This window comes from Accipiter gentilis, chromosome Z (assembly GCF_929443795.1).
Source record: "Accipiter gentilis chromosome Z, bAccGen1.1, whole genome shotgun sequence".
In the NCBI taxonomy this organism is placed as follows: domain Eukaryota; kingdom Metazoa; phylum Chordata; class Aves; order Accipitriformes; family Accipitridae; genus Astur; species Astur gentilis.
Genome location: NC_064919.1, coordinates 1,598,803 through 1,617,407, shown reverse-complemented (window position 1 = coordinate 1,617,407; position 18,605 = coordinate 1,598,803).

Genomic DNA, 18,605 nt, shown 5'->3' with positions numbered 1-18,605 from the left:
TCACTTTTAGGGTCTGCTTGGACCCACGCGTGACTCTGCGAGGGATTTGAGAAAGCCTGGGCTTCTCTGGAGGGTCTGCTTGTCCTCATCCGTTGCCCTGCAAGGGCTGTGAGAGGCTCTGGGCTTCTCTGGAGGGTCTGCTGGGCCCTCTGCATACCCCTGAGAGGGGCTGGACAGGCGCTGGGATTTTGGGAGGATCTGCTTTGCTCAACATTTATTCCTGCCAGGGCTGTGAGAGGCCCTGGGCTTCTCTGGAGGGTCTGCTTCTCCTTCTGTGTGCCCCTGACAGGGTTTGAGAGACCCTGGCCTTTTCTGGAGTGGCTGCTGGGCCCCACGCATGCCCCTGAGAGGGGCTGGACAGGCCCTGGGATTTTTAGAGGATCTGCTTTGCTCAAGATTTATCCCTGCGAGGGCTTTCAGAGGCCCTGGCCTTCTCTGATGGGTCTGCTTGGCCCCACAGGTGCCCGTACAAGGGCTGCGAGAGGTCCTGGCCCTTTCTGGAGGGCCTGCTTGCCCCAGGTCGTACCCTTACAAGGGATTTGAGAAACGCTGGCCTTCTCTGGAGGCTCTGCTTGGCCCCACGCGTGCCCCTGACAGGGTTTGAGAGATCATGGCCTTTTCGGGAGGGTCTGCTGGGCCCCACGCTTGTCCCTGAGAGGGGTCGCACAGGCCCTGGGATTTCTGGAGGATCTGCTTCGCTCAAGATTTATCCCTGCCAGGGCTGCGAGAGGCCCTGGGCTTCTCTGGAGGGTCTGCTTGGCCCCACGCGTGCCTCAGCGAGGGGTTTGAGAAACCCTGGGCTTCTCTGGAGGGCCTACTTGGCCCCACGCGTACACCCATAAAGGCTGTGAGAAACCATGGGCTTCTCTGGACGGTCTGGTGGCCCCACGCGTGCCTCTGTGAGGGATTTGAGAAAACCTGGGCTTCTCTGCAGGGTCTGCTGGGCCCCATGCTTTCCCCTGTGAGGGCTGTGAGTGGCCCTGGGCTTCTCTTGAGGGTCTCCTTCACCCCATGCATGCCCTTGAGAGGGCTTGAAGCAACACACAGCTTCTCTGGAGGGTTGGCTTGGCCCTATGTGTACCACTGAGAGGGTTGTGAGAAACCATAGGCTTCTCTGGAGGGTCTGCTTGGCTGCACGTATGCCCTTGAGAGGACTTGGAGAGGCCCTGGCCTTCTCTGGAGGGTCTGCTTGTCCCCATATGTGCCCCTCTGAGGTCATGCAGAGGGCCTGGGCTTCTCTGGAGGGCCTGCTTGGCCCTACGTGTGCCCCTGACAAGGTTTGGAGAGATTCTGGGCTTCTCTGGAGGGTCTGCTTGGCCCCATGCTTGCCTGTTTGAGGGCTGTGAGAGGCCCTGGACTTCTCTGGACATTTTGTTTTGCCCCATGAGTGCCCCTACGAGGGCTGTGAGAAACCTGGGGCTTCTCTGGAGGGTCTGCTTGGTCCCAGGCATGCCTCAGCGAGGGGTTTGAGAAACCCTGGGCTTCTCTGGAGGGTCTGCTTGGCCCCACGCGTTCCCCTGCTACAGCTGTGAGAGGCCCTGGCCTTCTGTGGAGGGTCTGCTTTTCCCTCCCTGTGCCGCTGACAGGGTTTGGAGAAACTCCAGGTTTCTCTGGAGGGTGGGCTTGGCCCCACGCATGCCTCTGTGAGGGATTTGAGAAAACCTGGGCTTCTCTGGAGAGTTTGTTTTGCCCCATGAGTGCCCCTACGAGGGCTGTGAGAAACTCTGGGCTTCTCTGGAGGGTTTTCTTGCCCCATAAGTGGCCCTCCGAGGGCTGTGAGAAACTCTGGGCTTCTCCGGAGGGTTTGCTTGGCCCTACTTGTGCCCCTGCGAGGGCTGGGAGAGGCCCTGGGTTTCTCTGCAGGCTCTGCATCTTCCTACTTGCGCCCCTGACAGGGTTTGGATAGATCCTCGGCTTTTCCGGAGGGTCTGCTTTGCCCCACGTGTGCGCCACCAAGGGCTGGGAGAGGCCCTGGCCTTCTGTGGAGGGTCTGCTTTGCCCACGCATGCCCTCCAGAGGGCTGGGAGCAATGCAGAGCTGCTCTGGAGGTTCTCCTTGGCCCCACATTTGCCCCTGCTATGGCTGTGAGAGGCCCTGGGCTTCTCTGGAGGTTCTGCTTAGCCTTATGCGTGCACTTGAGAGGGCTGTGACATGCCCTGAGCTTCACTTTTAGGGTCTGCTTGGACCCACGCGTGACTCTGCGAGGGATTTGAGAAAGCCTGGGCTTCTCTGGAGGGTCTGCTTGTCCTCATCCGTTGCCCTGCAAGGGCTGTGAGAGGCTCTGGGCTTCTCTGGAGGGTCTGCTGGGCCCTCTGCATACCCCTGAGAGGGGCTGGACAGGCGCTGGGATTTTGGGAGGATCTGCTTTGCTCAACATTTATTCCTGCCAGGGCTGTGAGAGGCCCTGGGCTTCTCTGGAGGGTCTGCTTCTCCTTCTGTGTGCCCCTGACAGGGTTTGAGAGACCCTGGCCTTTTCTGGAGTGGCTGCTGGGCCCCACGCATGCCCCTGAGAGGGGCTGGACAGGCCCTGGGATTTTTAGAGGATCTGCTTTGCTCAAGATTTATCCCTGCGAGGGCTTTCAGAGGCCCTGGCCTTCTCTGATGGGTCTGCTTGGCCCCACAGGTGCCCGTACAAGGGCTGCGAGAGGTCCTGGCCCTTTCTGGAGGGCCTGCTTGCCCCAGGTCGTACCCTTACAAGGGATTTGAGAAACGCTGGCCTTCTCTGGAGGCTCTGCTTGGCCCCACGCGTGCCCCTGACAGGGTTTGAGAGATCATGGCCTTTTCGGGAGGGTCTGCTGGGCCCCACGCTTGTCCCTGAGAGGGGTCGCACAGGCCCTGGGATTTCTGGAGGATCTGCTTCGCTCAAGATTTATCCCTGCCAGGGCTGCGAGAGGCCCTGGGCTTCTCTGGAGGGTCTGCTTGGCCCCACGCGTGCCTCAGCGAGGGGTTTGAGAAACCCTGGGCTTCTCTGGAGGGCCTACTTGGCCCCACGCGTACACCCATAAAGGCTGTGAGAAACCATGGGCTTCTCTGGACGGTCTGGTGGCCCCACGCGTGCCTCTGTGAGGGATTTGAGAAAACCTGGGCTTCTCTGCAGGGTCTGCTGGGCCCCATGCTTTCCCCTGTGAGGGCTGTGAGTGGCCCTGGGCTTCTCTTGAGGGTCTCCTTCACCCCATGCATGCCCTTGAGAGGGCTTGAAGCAACACACAGCTTCTCTGGAGGGTTGGCTTGGCCCTATGTGTACCACTGAGAGGGTTGTGAGAAACCATAGGCTTCTCTGGAGGGTCTGCTTGGCTGCACGTATGCCCTTGAGAGGACTTGGAGAGGCCCTGGCCTTCTCTGGAGGGTCTGCTTGTCCCCATATGTGCCCCTCTGAGGTCATGCAGAGGGCCTGGGCTTCTCTGGAGGGCCTGCTTGGCCCTACGTGTGCCCCTGACAAGGTTTGGAGAGATTCTGGGCTTCTCTGGAGGGTCTGCTTGGCCCCATGCTTGCCTGTTTGAGGGCTGTGAGAGGCCCTGGACTTCTCTGGACATTTTGTTTTGCCCCATGAGTGCCCCTACGAGGGCTGTGAGAAACCTGGGGCTTCTCTGGAGGGTCTGCTTGGTCCCAGGCATGCCTCAGCGAGGGGTTTGAGAAACCCTGGGCTTCTCTGGAGGGTCTGCTTGGCCCCACGCGTTCCCCTGCTACAGCTGTGAGAGGCCCTGGCCTTCTGTGGAGGGTCTGCTTTTCCCTCCCTGTGCCGCTGACAGGGTTTGGAGAAACTCCAGGTTTCTCTGGAGGGTGGGCTTGGCCCCACGCATGCCTCTGTGAGGGATTTGAGAAAACCTGGGCTTCTCTGGAGAGTTTGTTTTGCCCCATGAGTGCCCCTACGAGGGCTGTGAGAAACTCTGGGCTTCTCTGGAGGGTTTTCTTGCCCCATAAGTGGCCCTCCGAGGGCTGTGAGAAACTCTGGGCTTCTCCGGAGGGTTTGCTTGGCCCTACTTGTGCCCCTGCGAGGGCTGGGAGAGGCCCTGGGTTTCTCTGCAGGCTCTGCATCTTCCTACTTGCGCCCCTGACAGGGTTTGGATAGATCCTCGGCTTTTCCGGAGGGTCTGCTTTGCCCCACGTGTGCGCCACCAAGGGCTGGGAGAGGCCCTGGCCTTCTGTGGAGGGTCTGCTTTGCCCACGCATGCCCTCCAGAGGGCTGGGAGCAATGCAGAGCTGCTCTGGAGGTTCTCCTTGGCCCCACATTTGCCCCTGCTATGGCTGTGAGAGGCCCTGGGCTTCTCTGGAGGTTCTGCTTAGCCTTATGCGTGCACTTGAGAGGGCTGTGACATGCCCTGAGCTTCACTTTTAGGGTCTGCTTGGACCCACGCGTGACTCTGCGAGGGATTTGAGAAAGCCTGGGCTTCTCTGGAGGGTCTGCTTGTCCTCATCCGTTGCCCTGCAAGGGCTGTGAGAGGCTCTGGGCTTCTCTGGAGGGTCTGCTTGGCCCCACGTATACCTCTGTGAGGGATTTGAGAGGCCCTGGGCTTCTCTGGAGGATCTGCTGGGCCCTCTGCATACCCCTGAGAGGGGCTGGACAGGCCCTGGGATTTTTAGAGGATCTGCTTTGCTCAAGATTTATCCCTGCGAGGGCTTTCAGAGGCCCTGGCCTTCTCTGAAGGGTCTGCTTAGCCCCACATGTGCCTCTAGAGGGATTTGAGAACCCCAGTGCTTCTCTGGATGATCTACTTGGCCCCATGCATGCCTCAGCGAGGTGTTTGAGAAACCCTGGGCTTCTCTCGAGGGCCTGCTTGGCCCCACGCATACACCCATAAAGGCTGTGAGAAACCATGGGCTTCTCTGGACGGTCTGGTGGCCCCACGCGTGCCTCAGCGAGGGGTTTGAGAAACCCTGGGCTTCTCTGCAGGGTCTGCTGGGCCCCATGCTTTCCCCTGACAGGGTTTAAGATATCCTGGGTTTTTCTGGAGTGTTTGCCGAGCCCCACGCGTGTCCCCGACAGTGGTTGGACAGGCCCTGGGATTTTTAGAGGATCTGCTTCACTCAACATTTATCCCTGCCAGGGCTCTGAGAGGCCCTGAGCTTCTCTGGAAGGACTGCTTGGCCCCACGCGTGCCCCTACGACAGCTGTGAGAGACCCTGGCCTTTTCTTAGAGGATCTGCTTCTCCTACGTGTGCCCTTGATTGTTCTTGGGGAAATGCAGGCCTTCTCTGGAGGGTCTGCTTGGCCCCATGCGTACCCCTACAAGGGCTGTGAGAAAATCTGGGTTTGTCTGGAGGGTCTGCTTGGCCCTATGCATGCCCCTGAGAGGTTCTGGAGAAACCCTGGGCTTCTCTGGAGGGTCTGCCTCCCCCCACAACTGCCCCTGCTAGGGCTGTGAGAGGGCCTGGGCTTTTTGGGAAGGACTACTTGGCCCCATGTGTGCCCCTGAGATGACTTGGACAGGCACTGGCCTTCTTTGGAAGGTCTGCTGGCCACACGTGTGCTTCTGTGAGGGATTTGGGAATCCCTGGGCTTCTCTAGGAGGGTCTGCTTGGCCCCATGAGTGCCCTTCCAAGGGCTGTGAGAGGCTCTGGGCTTCTCCGGTGGGCCTGCTTTGCCCCACGTGTGCCCCTGAGAGGTCTTGGAGAGGCCCTGGGGTTTTCTGGAGGGTCTGCTTGGCCCCACGCCTGCCCCTACAACAGCTTTGAGAGACCCTGGCCTTTTCCTGGAGGGTCTGCTTGACCCCACGTGCAGCCCTGCGAGGGCTTGGAGAAATGCAGGGCATCTCTGGAGGGTGTGCTTGGCCCCATGCGTACCCCTACGAGGGCTGTGAGAAAATCTGGGCTTGTCTGGAGGGTCTGCTTAGCCCCACGCGTGCCCTTGAGAGGTCTTGGAGAGGCCCTGGCCTTCTCTGGAGGATGTGCTTGGCCCCACGCTGCTTGGCAGCTCTGTGTAGTCAAATCAAGTTTTTTATATCGAGGGCAACTCTCCCCCCTCGCCTTCCTTGCCCGTCCCTTCTGAACAGTTTCAAGCCATCGTCTGTGATGCTCCAGTCGTGTGATTCCTCTCGGCACGTTTCCGTGACGGCGACTAGATTGTAGCTCGTTATCTGCAGCACGGCTTCCAGCTCCTCCTGTTTGTTACCCGTGCTGTGTGCATCAGTGCAGAGGCACTTCTGCTGGGCTGTTGACCATGTCACCTTCCTAGAGGAGCGTGCCCTAATTCCTCAGAGGCGCTTCACAGGTGTTCCCCTGCTGGCTCCTAATCCATCAGCAGCCCCCGGCTCCTCTGTTGCTCAAAACTCCATCCCCTTCCCCTGCTAACTCTAGTTTAAAGCTCTCCTTATCTGTCTGGCCAGCTTGTTGGCAAAGACCCTCTTGCCCCACTCGGTCAGGTGAATCCCATCAGCTCCCAACAAACCCAGCTTCTCAAAGGCAGATCCATTGTCGTAGAAGCCAAAACCTGGAGTATGGCATCAGCCACACAGCCAGGCATTCACCTTTTCGCTTCATCTCTTCCTTCCTAAACCCATTCCTTTGACTGGGAGGATAGATGAAAACACCGCCTGTGCTCCAGCTCACTTTCACATTGCTCCAAGGCACATAGTGTCTTGGTTTGTTCCAAGTTGCCTCGTCGCAGCGTTGCTGCACCCGACGCGGAACAGGAGGAGCGGATGACAATCCGTGGGCTTCACCAGGCTCGGCAGCCCCTCGGTGACATTGCGAACGCGAGCCCCTGCTAGGCAGCAAAGCCCTCGAGAGAAATTGTCTGGATGGCAAGCGGGTGCTTGCCAAGTGCCCTTCAGTAAGGAATCTCCAGTTACTCCTACCTGATGTGCTTTTCTGGTGGCAGGGGTTCTCGTGTGGCTGGATGGGTGGATCAGCTCTGCGCGCTTGGCTTCTCCCGGATCCTGTCTCTTACTCGTGCGCTCTTCATCCTCCACCCCAAGAGCACCGAATCTATTACACGGGGCACTTCAGGGGACGGTTCTTCCCTCTGCTCGCAGCAGAGACAAGGAAGGGTCCAGTCTCCTTCAGCTCGTGAGTTACTTGGGTGTTTTAGGGTGGTTTCGAGGATTCCCGAGAAGGTAATACACACACACACAGACTATAAGGGAAAGAGCAAGCTTTTTATTAACTACACACATGCGTTATGCTAAGGGTATACCGACCCAAGGACTGTGAAGAAGATGAACCATGCGTACGTTCCGTACGTTCTTGTGCCGTCTTGCGCTGTGAGCCCAGTCCAGCAGTCGGTAGGTGCCAGCTTTACGAGGGCATCCCCACGGAGGCAACGGTGACCTAGGCGTACACCAGCCCACTGCTCTTTGGAAAACTCTGGTATTTTATACATTTGTGGAGGAACAGGTGTCAACACTCGCGGCCAATGAGTGTCGAAACACGCCTCGATTGCAACATAGGAAGCCTATGGCACATGCACCCGCTGGCCAGGCACGCTGCACGTGCCATAGTCATCCCTTCTATTGGTTCGTGGGCTCTGTGCACGTGGCAAATTACCATAATCCATCAGTCACGTCCACTATGCTCTAACCAATAGCAGGGCTTTTGCAAGGTAAGCAAAATTATGCGTGGTGCCTTGTATTCCTCCATTATCGCACGTACTACCTCCCCTAAGCTTGCTCTACTTTCTTATCCCTATGGTCAGCACTTCAAACAATAGACGATAAACTCTGTTCCCTATGCTGACTACATTTTTAGTTATCTATTTCTTACTCGGTGTTCATCCACAGGCCACAATTCCATCTTTTAACCCTTCCATACACATTGGGTCAGTCAGCTTGAGGCTGAATTCAGGCTAACCTTCCCCTTGTGCCGCCCCAAGGCAGAGCTGCCGCTCAGCCTGGGACAGTGCGCGATACCACGGATCGATCTCCTGCTCACGTTTCCAGAGGCTGCGCTGCCTGTTGAGCTCCTCTTGTGACAGAGCTACTTGTTTGGAGAGTTCTTCCAGCTGGGCACGCTTGCAGCTCGGAGATCCACCGCTGCCTTCAGAGGCTCCCTGGCAGCGCTGGGAATACTCTGAGGGACATGGCCCAGTTAGGCTCTCTAAAGCAGGGGAACGGTCAGACACAGATGTTTCCTGGGTCTCTATGCCTGCCACTGCTCGCGTCCCTCCTGACTTATTGCTGAGAGATCCTTCCCAGATCCTCCCCACCTGTTCTCCGAGTGGAGGTCTGGTATCCCGTTAGAAACTCCCTTCCAACAAGGGAAATCCTCTCCGTGACGCCAACTAAGATGTCGTGTCCCAAAGTTGGAGCGTCTCAGGTTCGCGGATTTCCTTTGTCAGAATTAAGGTGAAACGGCACCAGGGAAGTTCAAACAACAATCAACGTTGATTCAACCTAGCTAACCTTGCCCAAGTACAAGTGCCCTCATCAACATGAACCTTGCATCTTGTCATTAAGCCGCTGTTTGAAAAGAGAAGGGAGGTGTAGAAAAAGAAGCGGACAAAGGAACATGAAACTGTGTCAGAAGGAGAGCCCTCCCGTTGGGTCAGGAGGTTCAGAGCAGACCCCCTTGGTTTCTGGCCTCCCAGGGCCAGAAAGGAGGAGCCCGGGGTGGCTGGATCCGCTCCTAGTGTCAGACTCGGTCAACGGTTTATGTTGGAAAGGATGAGGCGTAGGGACTGTGGAAAAGAGAGAAGAAGAAGAGGGAGAGAGAGAAAGATAGAAAGGAAGGAAGAAAGAAAGAAAGAGAAGAAAAGGGTTTCACCGGTCCTGGGTCCAGCGCTGGTCCAGCCAGCGTAGAGATCCAGTTCCCGAGGGAGCGCACTGAGGACTCGTTCTCCCTTCTTTTATAGGGTGTTAGTCGGTGGTCTCGACATGCGCAGTTCCCGTTCCTGGGGTTCTCTGGAATTAGTCGGTGAGCTTTGGGGAGTTGCCTCTCCTTCCCTGCTGGCATGACCGCTTAAGCTAGAAGCACAGTCCCATCCTCCGTGGGGCCCCCTCCTCCAGGCGCATATGCTGCGCTCCTTCTCCTGGTCACTTAAGATAAGGAATTGCGGCTCGGGAGAAGCGCAGTCCGCAGGGCCCTCTCCTCCGGCTACATTGCCCTGTTGCCAAACCTCCAGCGTTTTTACAGAGACCATCTTCTCCACCAAAGCTGTTGAACGAACGTTTGAGACATTGACTCTAATTTGTCAGACCGTCACAAGGCCTCCATCCAAAGGGGAGCGCCAGCGCTGGGGAGTCCCGCCTGTGGCAGGGGAGGCGCGCAGAAGGACCGGAGGCTGCGGCCGGAGACAGCGGCGGGTCAATTCCCCTGGGAGAGCCCGTGTCACGGGGGGGATGCCCTGCCCCGGTTGGCGGGTAATAAGGGCCCTTTGTGACCTCCTCTTGCGGAGCTAGTGATGCCCAGCGACGGCACGGAAGCCACACAGCGTCCGGGACTCTGCCAAGGACAGGACATGAATCCCGAAGTTCGTGCGAGAGCCTCTACGCGCAGAGCATGTGTTTCCCTTCGACCCCTGGCGCACCAGGGCTTTCCCCAAAGCTCTGCCGTCTCCACCAGGTAAGAATGCAGAGCTGGGGCTGGGCCAGCGCCACAGGGACACCAAGGGGCCTGGGCCCAGCAGGCAGGCCCTTCCAGAAGGGGCCGGGGGCAGGAGAGCCGGCGCCAGGGCTGGGGTGGTGCCTGCTCGCAGACGGCATGCTGCAGGAGATCCCCCCCGTCCCTGCCCAGCTCCTCCGCCCCACCACCTGCCTGCTCCAGCCAGGCAGCACTGGGATGGGGCCGCTCGCCGTGGGCTGCCCCCTCCCCACCCTCAGCCCCTTCCTCTGTCTCCCCACAGACGTTCCCCCCGCAGGAGCCGCGCACCCAGGGAGGCAGAGGGTGAAAGGGCTCGCGTGGCCGCAGAGGAGCGGCAGTGGTCAGAAAGCCCTGGGCAGCGCGATCTGCACAGCGAGGACTTGGGCTCCGCTAGCCCCGCCACATGTGCGGAAGAGGACGAGAGCTCCAGCATGCCCGCCATAAGTGAGCATCGACCGGACCCTGGGGGACCACCTCCTGCCTCAGGACCCAGAGCAGGGCAGGGAGAGGCAGCCGGGCTGGCAGGAGGCAGCGCAGCTGCAGAGCTGGGACCTTTCCTGCCCTGGGGCTGCTAGCGGCGTCCTGGGGGAGATGCCAGGGGCATCGGCACCCTGGCCGGGGTCTCGCTGCGTGCAGGGCAGTGGGCGCAGGGCCGGGGAGAGAGCCCCTCTCTTCCCTCTACCTCCTGCCCCTGCCTACAGCTCTCCCCGCTCTTGTTCTTCATCAGTTGCAGCTGCTACCGCCTCCCGCTGCCAGCTGGCGGATGAGGAGAAGGAAGCCCTCGACTGCTTCTTGGCCTTTCTCCACAGCACCAGCAGGGTAAGTGCAGACTTTGTCAGCAGCGAGGTGCTGCCGTGCCTGCTGCCTGCGCGCGGGCTCTTGGAGGGCTGCTGGCTGTGCAGAGCTGCTCCCCTGCCGGCCCCTGCCGCCATCCCTTCCTTATCATCCACCATCCCTGCATCCCTCGAGCCCCTGCTCCTGCTGGCCGTGCTTCTGCCCCCTCACCCTCCCTCTCTGTCTCTCTTCTCCCTCGCTGTCAGGAAGAGGCCTCGAAGCGGAGGTTTCTGGCCGCCATCCGCACGCTCTGCGGAGCCTGGCTGCAGGGCAGGTACCGGCCGAGTTCCTCGTCAGCATATGAGATGCTGAAGCAAATAGAGGTGAGGGAGCGCCCAGTGGGGCTGAGGGAGAGGGGCAAAGCTGGCCGAGCACCGGCCCGGCGCTAAGGGCAGCCAGCACTCGGGCGTCTGGGCACAGGGAGAGGGCGAGACAGGCCTTCGTGGCAACAGCCCTGCCTGCCACGGGGCCACCGCTCCGGGTGCCGGTGCCAGCTGCGGACTGGGGCCGGGCACTGGCAGCTCCCGTGCCCCATCTCGGCCGTGCTCTCCCTCCCCAGGTACTACGGCAAAAGGAGGCCCCTCGCAGCACAGACGCCGTGATGTGGCGGCAAGCCGTGCTTGCCATGGCTGCCATGAGGTACCTGCCCCAGACTCGGGCCGGGCCAGGGCCTCCCTGCGGGGTGGGCCTGATGGCACCAGGCATCCCCTCTCCTGGCAGGACCCTGGCGGCACTGTCTTCGGGCCGGCGCTCTCCCTCGCGCTGGGTCTGTCGGTGGGCCAGATGGGAGGGCGGAGGGTGCTCCGGGGCTCCCTGGTGCCTCTCAGCTTTTCCTGAGGCTGCGTTCGGGCTCTGCCGGCCGCGACTGCCCTCTGTCCCCGGCTTAGCAGCAGAGGGGAGGGAGGAGATTGCCTCCGCGCATCCCTTCCCCGCTTCGTACGGGTACCCCCCTGGGGACTGCCAGCCCCGATGGCTGCGGCCACCTTGCCGGACGGGGAAGCCTTGGCATCCACCCGGCACCTTCTCTCCTTGCAGCGAAGAGAAGGAAGGCCTGCTGGCAGAGCACCTCTGCCCCTGCATCCACAGCATCTTCCATCTTCCTCCGGCACAGCAGACGGACGGCGAATGTGCTTTGCTCAATACTGAGGTGAGCGTGGGCTGAGCTACGGAGAGCCCGCCGGTCAGTCCCTGCGCGCATCTTCCGAGTTGGCTTTGGCTGCTGGAAGATGACGACAGGAGAAGGAAGAGCAGGGAGACCCGGAGGCCTCTCCTGGGCATCAGAGGGCGGGCACCTGAGGCCCGCTTCAGGTGCAAGCGACTCGAGCCAGCTTCCTGCGAGGAAGAAGGGCCGGTGCAAGCATCTCACCCGCTGTACCCCCTCGCAGATCCTGAGAACTCTGGACAGCGTGCTGGAGGTGCTGATGTACGGCACTAGGCCGAGCTCCAGCGAAGAGACAGTGGAGAGGATCTTGCAGGTCAGGCGTTTGTCAAGAGCAGAGCTTACCCTAAAGCGACGCGACCTTCTGGAGCGCGCGCGCCCCAGCCCCGAGCCCAAGCAGCGGAAAGAGTCTTGAGTGTCCTTCCCAGGCCCCCTGCTCTGGCAGCTGGCACCGTTGAGCCACTGCCCTTGCTGCCCACCCCCTTCACGCTCTCCTCTCCAGATGGCAGCAGGCCGGAGGTCTGCTGGGACGTGGCCACGGTGCAAGGGGAGCCCAGCCCTGAAGCTCTCCTCTTCTGGCCTCCCCAGGGGCCGTGGCCCGGCCTCCCCGGCACAGGCCCCCCTGCAGGTTCCCGTCCTCCTGGAGAAGGGACACGCGGCTATTTTTGGGGCAGCGCGTGGAAGGGGACAGAGGCGGCTGGGGATCCGGCTGCCTCCCTGAGCGCAGCAGGTCACCAACGGTCGGCAACGGTCCCCGAGGTGGCGGGGCGGCCGGACCGCGTTCCAGGCCTTCCTCCTGTCCGGGAGAAGCCTTGGCGGCACGTTGCCGAAGCCCCGCCGGGTGCTTGGCAGAGCCACCGCTCCAGGAGCCCCCGCCATTTCCCAAGGCCAACAGCTCTTCCCTTCTCAGGTCCTGCTGCCCTTCATGACATCGCAGGAAGTGGCTAGGCGCCAGAGGGCTGTGGGGAGGGTTGTCCACCTGAGCCAGCTCTGGATGTCCTTGACGCTGGAGGTAAGGTGTCTGTGGCGCAGGCCACCTCTCGGCACCCTTCACTCCTCCCCGGTGCCCCAGAGTAGCCGGTAGCTCTGGGCTGCCTGCGAGAGAAGCCTGGGTGCAGGGCAGGGGATTCAGTAAGGCTCAGCCGTGCGCCAGCCTCTTTGCCCCTCTCCCTGGCAGCTGCCTTTTCTCTCGGGAGCCAGCTCCGTCCCGGGCCGTGGGAGCATTTTGCAGGCTCGGCTCCGGCAGCCCTCCCTCCCCTGGGCTGCTGCCCTGCGGCTTCAGCGTGGAAGGCCTGCGGGGCGCTCAGGCCCTTCCCCTCCCCACTGCCACTGCCCGCTCCTGGCCCCCTAGCCCCGGGGCTCCTGCTGCAGCCCCGCAGGCACTCCCCTGCCTTGCGCTCCCTTGCCTTGCCTTGCCTTGCCTTGCCTTCCCATCACTTCCCTTGCCTTCCCTTGCTTTCCCTTGTGGGTCCGCTCTCAGAGGGGAGGGCTTTTGTCCCATCGGCCGCAGCTTAGCCCTGCTACCGCTCCTTCCTCTCTCCCACAGGCCGTGCCCTTCAGAAAAGGCAACTTCTTCCTCTTCAAAGAGAAGCCTGTGCAATTCCTGGGGCAGCTGATGGGGCACGTCACTCTGTCCTGTGCCGAGGAGGACCAGGAGATCAGCTGTGCGGCTGCGGAGGCGCTCGGTGCCTTGCACAGCTTCGTTCTGCTGCGACAGGGTGAGGGATGCTGGGGCCTTCCAGCCACACGGGCCCAGGCGAGGCGCCGCACCGCCTCAGCCCCCCTCCTCTGCTAGAGGAAGGAGCAGCAAACTCCTGTGAGGCTGGAGCAGGGGAGCAGCTGTGCTGCGCCAAGCCCAGGGCCCAGGCAGCCCGCCTCGGAGGGGCGGCTTGGAGCCCGTCCCGAGAACCCTTGTGCTGGAGAGCCTGCGGCAGCAGCCTCCCGGGCTTCTCTCCTCCTCCCGAGCAGGCAGCCAGACCCAGCTCTCGTGCCCTTCGGCAGCCTAAGAGGGAGGGTTTCCCCTCCTCCCCCTGGAAGCGGGCGCACTGCCACGTCTCTGGCTCCCCACGGAACGGAGAGCGGGCGCAGAGCTCTCCCTCACACCCTCGCCTGCTGCCTCCAGCTCACCCTGTGTTTCCCCTCCTGCCCAGGCTTACAGGCAGCACGGGAGGATCAAGAGCTACCAATACAGCGGGAAAGCGCTAGCACTTTTTGGCCCAAGGAGCCCGCTGACGAGACGACGGTAACAAGCTTCTCCCTCGCTTCTCTCCTTGCTCGGGTGAACCGGTGCATCAGCCGTCCTGGGGAACGGCACGGCCTCCCGCCGATCGGGCTGCGGGGTCCTGCTACCTCTCCGCAGGGAGGAGCTTTCCTGAGGCTTTAACCCAGCATCAGTGCAGCAGCTCCAGCTGTCCCGGCCACCACGAGCTCCGGTGGCCGGCAGAGCTAGCGCACCGTGACCTCGCCCCCGTGCCCCTCCTTCAGCCCACAGGGCAGCTCCCTCTCCTCTCCACACGCCCCATGGCTGCAATCCCTCCGGAGCAGCCCCTGCTGCTGGCCCTTGTCCTGGGGCAGGAGGCCAGCGCCGCCCCCGCTTTCTCGCTCCAGAGCAGCCCCGGCTGCTCAGCTGTGCCCCGCCAGCAGGGCACTCACTGCGACACCTCTTCCCTCCCTCCCTCAGGTGTTTGGGAGCTTCCTCCTCCCGACGGAGAGGAGCGACTTCCTCCTGACAGTCTTGAGGAACGTGGTGCACCCCAGGGTCTCTGACACCCAGGCGGTTGCCAACGTGCTGGAGGTGGTCTTGAGACACTCGTGCTCGGAGCTGACGGAGGTAGGCAGCGTGCGGCCGGATTGCCCTGTGCGCCTGCCCTGTGGGGGCCGTTTTCCCCCGCCCCAAGTCCCGGGCTCGGGAGCGCTCGACGGGCGGGCGGGCGGCCTTTGAGGCCAGCAAGGGGCGACGGGAGGGAAGCAGTTCTCGGTGGCAGCTGGGCCCGTGGCTGCGCTGCACCCCGCTGCACCCCGCTGCCTCCACCAGGTGGAAGAGATCACGCAGGTCATCCACGTGCAGCTGGCGCACCTCAGCCGGAAGCCGCTCCAGGAGATCCTGAGGACGACCCTCGTCCAGGTGGCCCACCTGAACCCTTGGGAGGTGACCGCCGGCCTGCTGCGGGCTTCCCCGCACTGTGACAGGTAGGTGGCCAGTCAGCCTCGGGGGCAGCTCAGGACCTCTGGGGCCCGCCCAGGCAGAAGGGGGGGTGGCTGAGGCAGCCCCCCTGACGCCGTGCTCGGTCTCTGCAGCACTGCCAGGGCCATGTGGAGGATCTTGGCCTCTGAGCCCTGCCTGGCGGACAGCATGCTGAGGAGGCTGCTGCTCCTGCAGGAAGACGCCATCCAGCCCAACGACTCGGACGAATGCAGCCGCTGCCGTTTCCTGGCTGTGAGTGTCTGGATGAGGCCTGCTCCCCCAGGCCGGGGCTGCGTGCCCCTCTCCAGCCCGTCTCCCCCTCTCCGCCTGCCCCCAAACCCGGACCTCCCCAGGGGCGCCTGGGCCAGGGGCCTCGGGGCCACAGCCAGGCAGGGCAGCACGTGCTGCTCGGCCCCGCAGCACACAAGCCGGCAGCCTGCCCCTGCCTCTGCTGCCCTTGGCGACTCTCCTCCCTCCTCGCCACCGCCGCCTGCCTGCTCGGCCGCCGGGAAGCCCAGAGTGGGGGGGCTGCCTGGGCAGAGCAGGCTGTGGGGCTGGGGAGGGTGAGCCCCGGGCAGCCAGCAGGGCCCGTGGGGCCGGCTGGGCCGTTCCCTCTGGAGCACGAAGGCTCGGCTCGCGTGCCCGCACTACGAAAGGGAGCCGAGCCCCGAGAGCCCCCCGCTGCTGAGCTCCGGGCCAGGCTGCCGAGCCGGGCTCTGCCCTGGCATCTATCTCCCTCAGCTCAGGGCAGCGCCTGAGGCCCCCAGCACCAGGCAGTGCCGCGGCACTTCTCTGCAGCGAGAGCGCTCCCTGCTTGTTTTCCGCAGGTAGCTAGTGCCATGCACGAGATCTTCCTGGTACCCTCCAGCCAAGTCTTCGTGTGCATGCTTGTCGACGAGCTCTTCATGGCTGTGGTCCTCCAGATGTCCTTCAGCTTGAAGAGCCCGGGGTGGGGCTGCTGCATCGCTGGCAGCCGCAGCAGGGAGGCCAACCTTCCTCCAGTCCGCCCCATCAGGTGCTCTGTCCCTGCTCCCTGGTCTCTGCCCCGGGCCCAGAGCTGGGGCTGGGGCTCCACAGGTGACCGTGGTTTGCTCTGTGTGCAGGAGCGTGGTGAGCACCATGCAAGCTCTGTTCCACTGCCTGGGCGGCACCTCCCTGGCCGAAGACATCGGGAGGCAGGGTGCCTGGGACGCGCTCCTGAGCCCCGAGACCTACCCCACCGGTATCGCCGTGCTGACTAGGTGAGAGCCTTCTCGGTTGTCCTCGTCTCCCCCGGCGTTTCTACCCTCGGGCCGAAGGACCCCCCCGCAACAGTCGCCTTCCTCACGGGCGGTGGGGCACAAGCAGCCAAGGCAAGGCACGAAGGCAGCCTTGCCCCGTCTGGCCTGGCCTGGCCTGGCCTGGGGGGGAATGGCTGGGGCTGGCAGCGCAGCCCCAGAGAGGTTTGCCTGCCCGGCTGGCTGCCGCCAACGCCTTTTTTCCCCCCGGCCAGGGTGCTGCGGCGTGAAGCACCGGACTGCTGCGCCTCCCTGTTCGCACAGGCGCTCAGAGGTCTCGGGATCTACCAGGACATCGGCACCATGGCCGTCTTCGTCGAGGTGGGCCTGGTGGCAAGTGCTGCCTCTCTGAGGGCAGGCGGGGGGAAGCTGGGCTGCGGGCATGAGGCAGAGGGCAGAGGCGAGGCGCTGAGGGCCCTCTGCGGGCCCTCCTGCCTCCTGCCTGGGCTGTGACCAGCCCTGGTGCCTTGCCCCAAGCCAGCCAGGAGCTCTGCTGGCCGTGCCAGCCTCTCACTCCGCTGCCTGGTGCGTTTCAGCTCCTGGACGACAACGACTTTGAGCATGTCGATGGCGCCACCCTGTACATCCTCCAGCTCCACCTGCGGAGCGAGAGCTCGGTGCTGCGCAGGATGGCAGTCACGAGCCTCGCCACGCTGTCTGGGAGACCCGAGAAGGTGAGCAGGGGCAGCCAGGCACAGCGAGGGTCTCTGCCTGGGGCTGGGCTGCGGGTGGGGGTGCGTGCAGCATCTTGCTCGGGCTGTGCTGCGAAGCGGGAGCAGCGGGGAGGGTGGCTGCTGCCCCGCTGTTCCCCATTGGGTGGCCCCGAGCGCTTCAGGCCAGGCCCCGGGCTGTGCCACACACAGACGGACGTCTGCCCGACCGGCGCCGCACCCTTGACACGCAGAGCGGGTCTGCCAGCGCGGTTTCTTTTTGCGGTCACAAAATGAGATCGCCTGTTTGGTGTAGGCGGCGACTCTGCAAGGCCTGCTGCCAGAGGTCACGCAGCGACTGCAGGACGACGACTGCGGCATCAGGACGGCGGCCCTGACTGTCCTCAGGAACACGCTGTGCCTGGTGGACAGGCAGACGGCTGTCCCCATCGCGCTGCAGCTGCTAACGGTGCTCCTGCCGCTCTTTGAAAATGTAAGGCGGCAGTGGGAGAGCAGAGGCTCGGTTACCATGCCTGCGGGGGGGGTATGTGTGCGTGGCCCGGGGCCCGTGCATCCCTCTCCGCACGTGTTCTTCTCTTGCCGCAGAGCTCTTCTCCTTGCCACAGAGTTCTTCTCCTTGCCCTCACCATGGGCTTGGAGGAGCCAGGACTGAGGTCCTCCCCTCCTCCTTCTCTCCTCCTAGGAGTCCAGCTCCGTGCGCGAGCACTCCGTCCTCCTCCACAGAGATGCGGTGGATGTCGCAGTCGGCACCCACGCGAAGCAGATGAGGAAGGAGGTGCGGAGGAGCCTGATGCCCCTGTTCTTCCACCTGCACGACGAGGACCACAGCGTAGCTCAGGTGGGCATTTCCAAGCACTTGGAATGTGCCTCAGTTGGGGCCCAACCTCCGGAGTCCCCGGGGAGGGCTCAGAGCCCCTCCCCGCCTGCGGCCGCAGAGCTGGCAGCAGCTGAGAAGGCGGGCAGGGGCTCTTCCTACCCCTGCCCTGCCTGACGCAGCAGAGCTTGGCAGCAGTGCGCAGCCACAAAGACCTATGCCCCGGAGCCCGCGTGGGCTTCCCAGCGTGCTGCAGGTGTCTAAGGCCAGGGTGCGGACCCCCAACCCTTGCCAGCCCCCCGGTTTCGCTCTGCCCAGGGACCGCCAGGTCCTGGCCCCTGGGCGGCGGTGCCATCTCCCAGTCTCCGGTGCTCTGCAGGCCTCTCGGGAAGCCCTCCTTGGAGCTGCCAAGCTCCTGAAGCGGAGGCGGCTCCGGAAGCTGCTGGAGACGGAGCAGACCTGGAGGGTTGCTGAGCGCCTGGTAAGGACGGCCCCGAAGCCCCACAGGCAGCCTGGAGAAGCCCCTCTCCCGCGGTGCCCAGCGCGTGGGGCTGGCAGCTGTGCCCCTGCGCCGCTTGCCTGCAGCGCACACGGGCTCCCTTTCCCCCCCCCGGCACCCAGGGGTGCCCCGCTGGGCCTTGGCGGCAGGGTGGCACCGCAGCACCCTGGGGAGCACCCTGTCCTCTGCTCCCTCCAAAGCCCAGCACCGGCCCGCTGCTGGCTGGACGTCGTGGGTGTCCGGGCACGGGAAGGTAGGGGAGGCCAGCCTGGGCCTCAGGGGAGGCTCTGCGCCAACCCGGTCCCCTCGTGCTCTCACCAGCTGGCGGAGAACAGCAGGAGAGCGGAGGAGTACCTGGACCAGAGCCTGCCGTACCTGCAGAGCCCACAGGAACCCTTGCGCGAGGCAGCCGTCAAGTTCCTTGGTGAGCCACGAGCCCGCCGAGGGTCCCTCCCTGCCCACCGATGGCTTAGCCCCAGCCACGGCTGCTGCCGAATCTGCCGGGCGGCTGCAGAGCCCCGACTGCCTGATGCGGGTCTGGGCGCCCACGGGGCTCCCTGCCGCCCTCTCCCACTCCTGCCCACGCAGGGGGGGCTGGCGGGAGCCTCGTCAGGTCCCCGGCAGCCTTCTTGGGCTTCATGCTCACGGGACCGC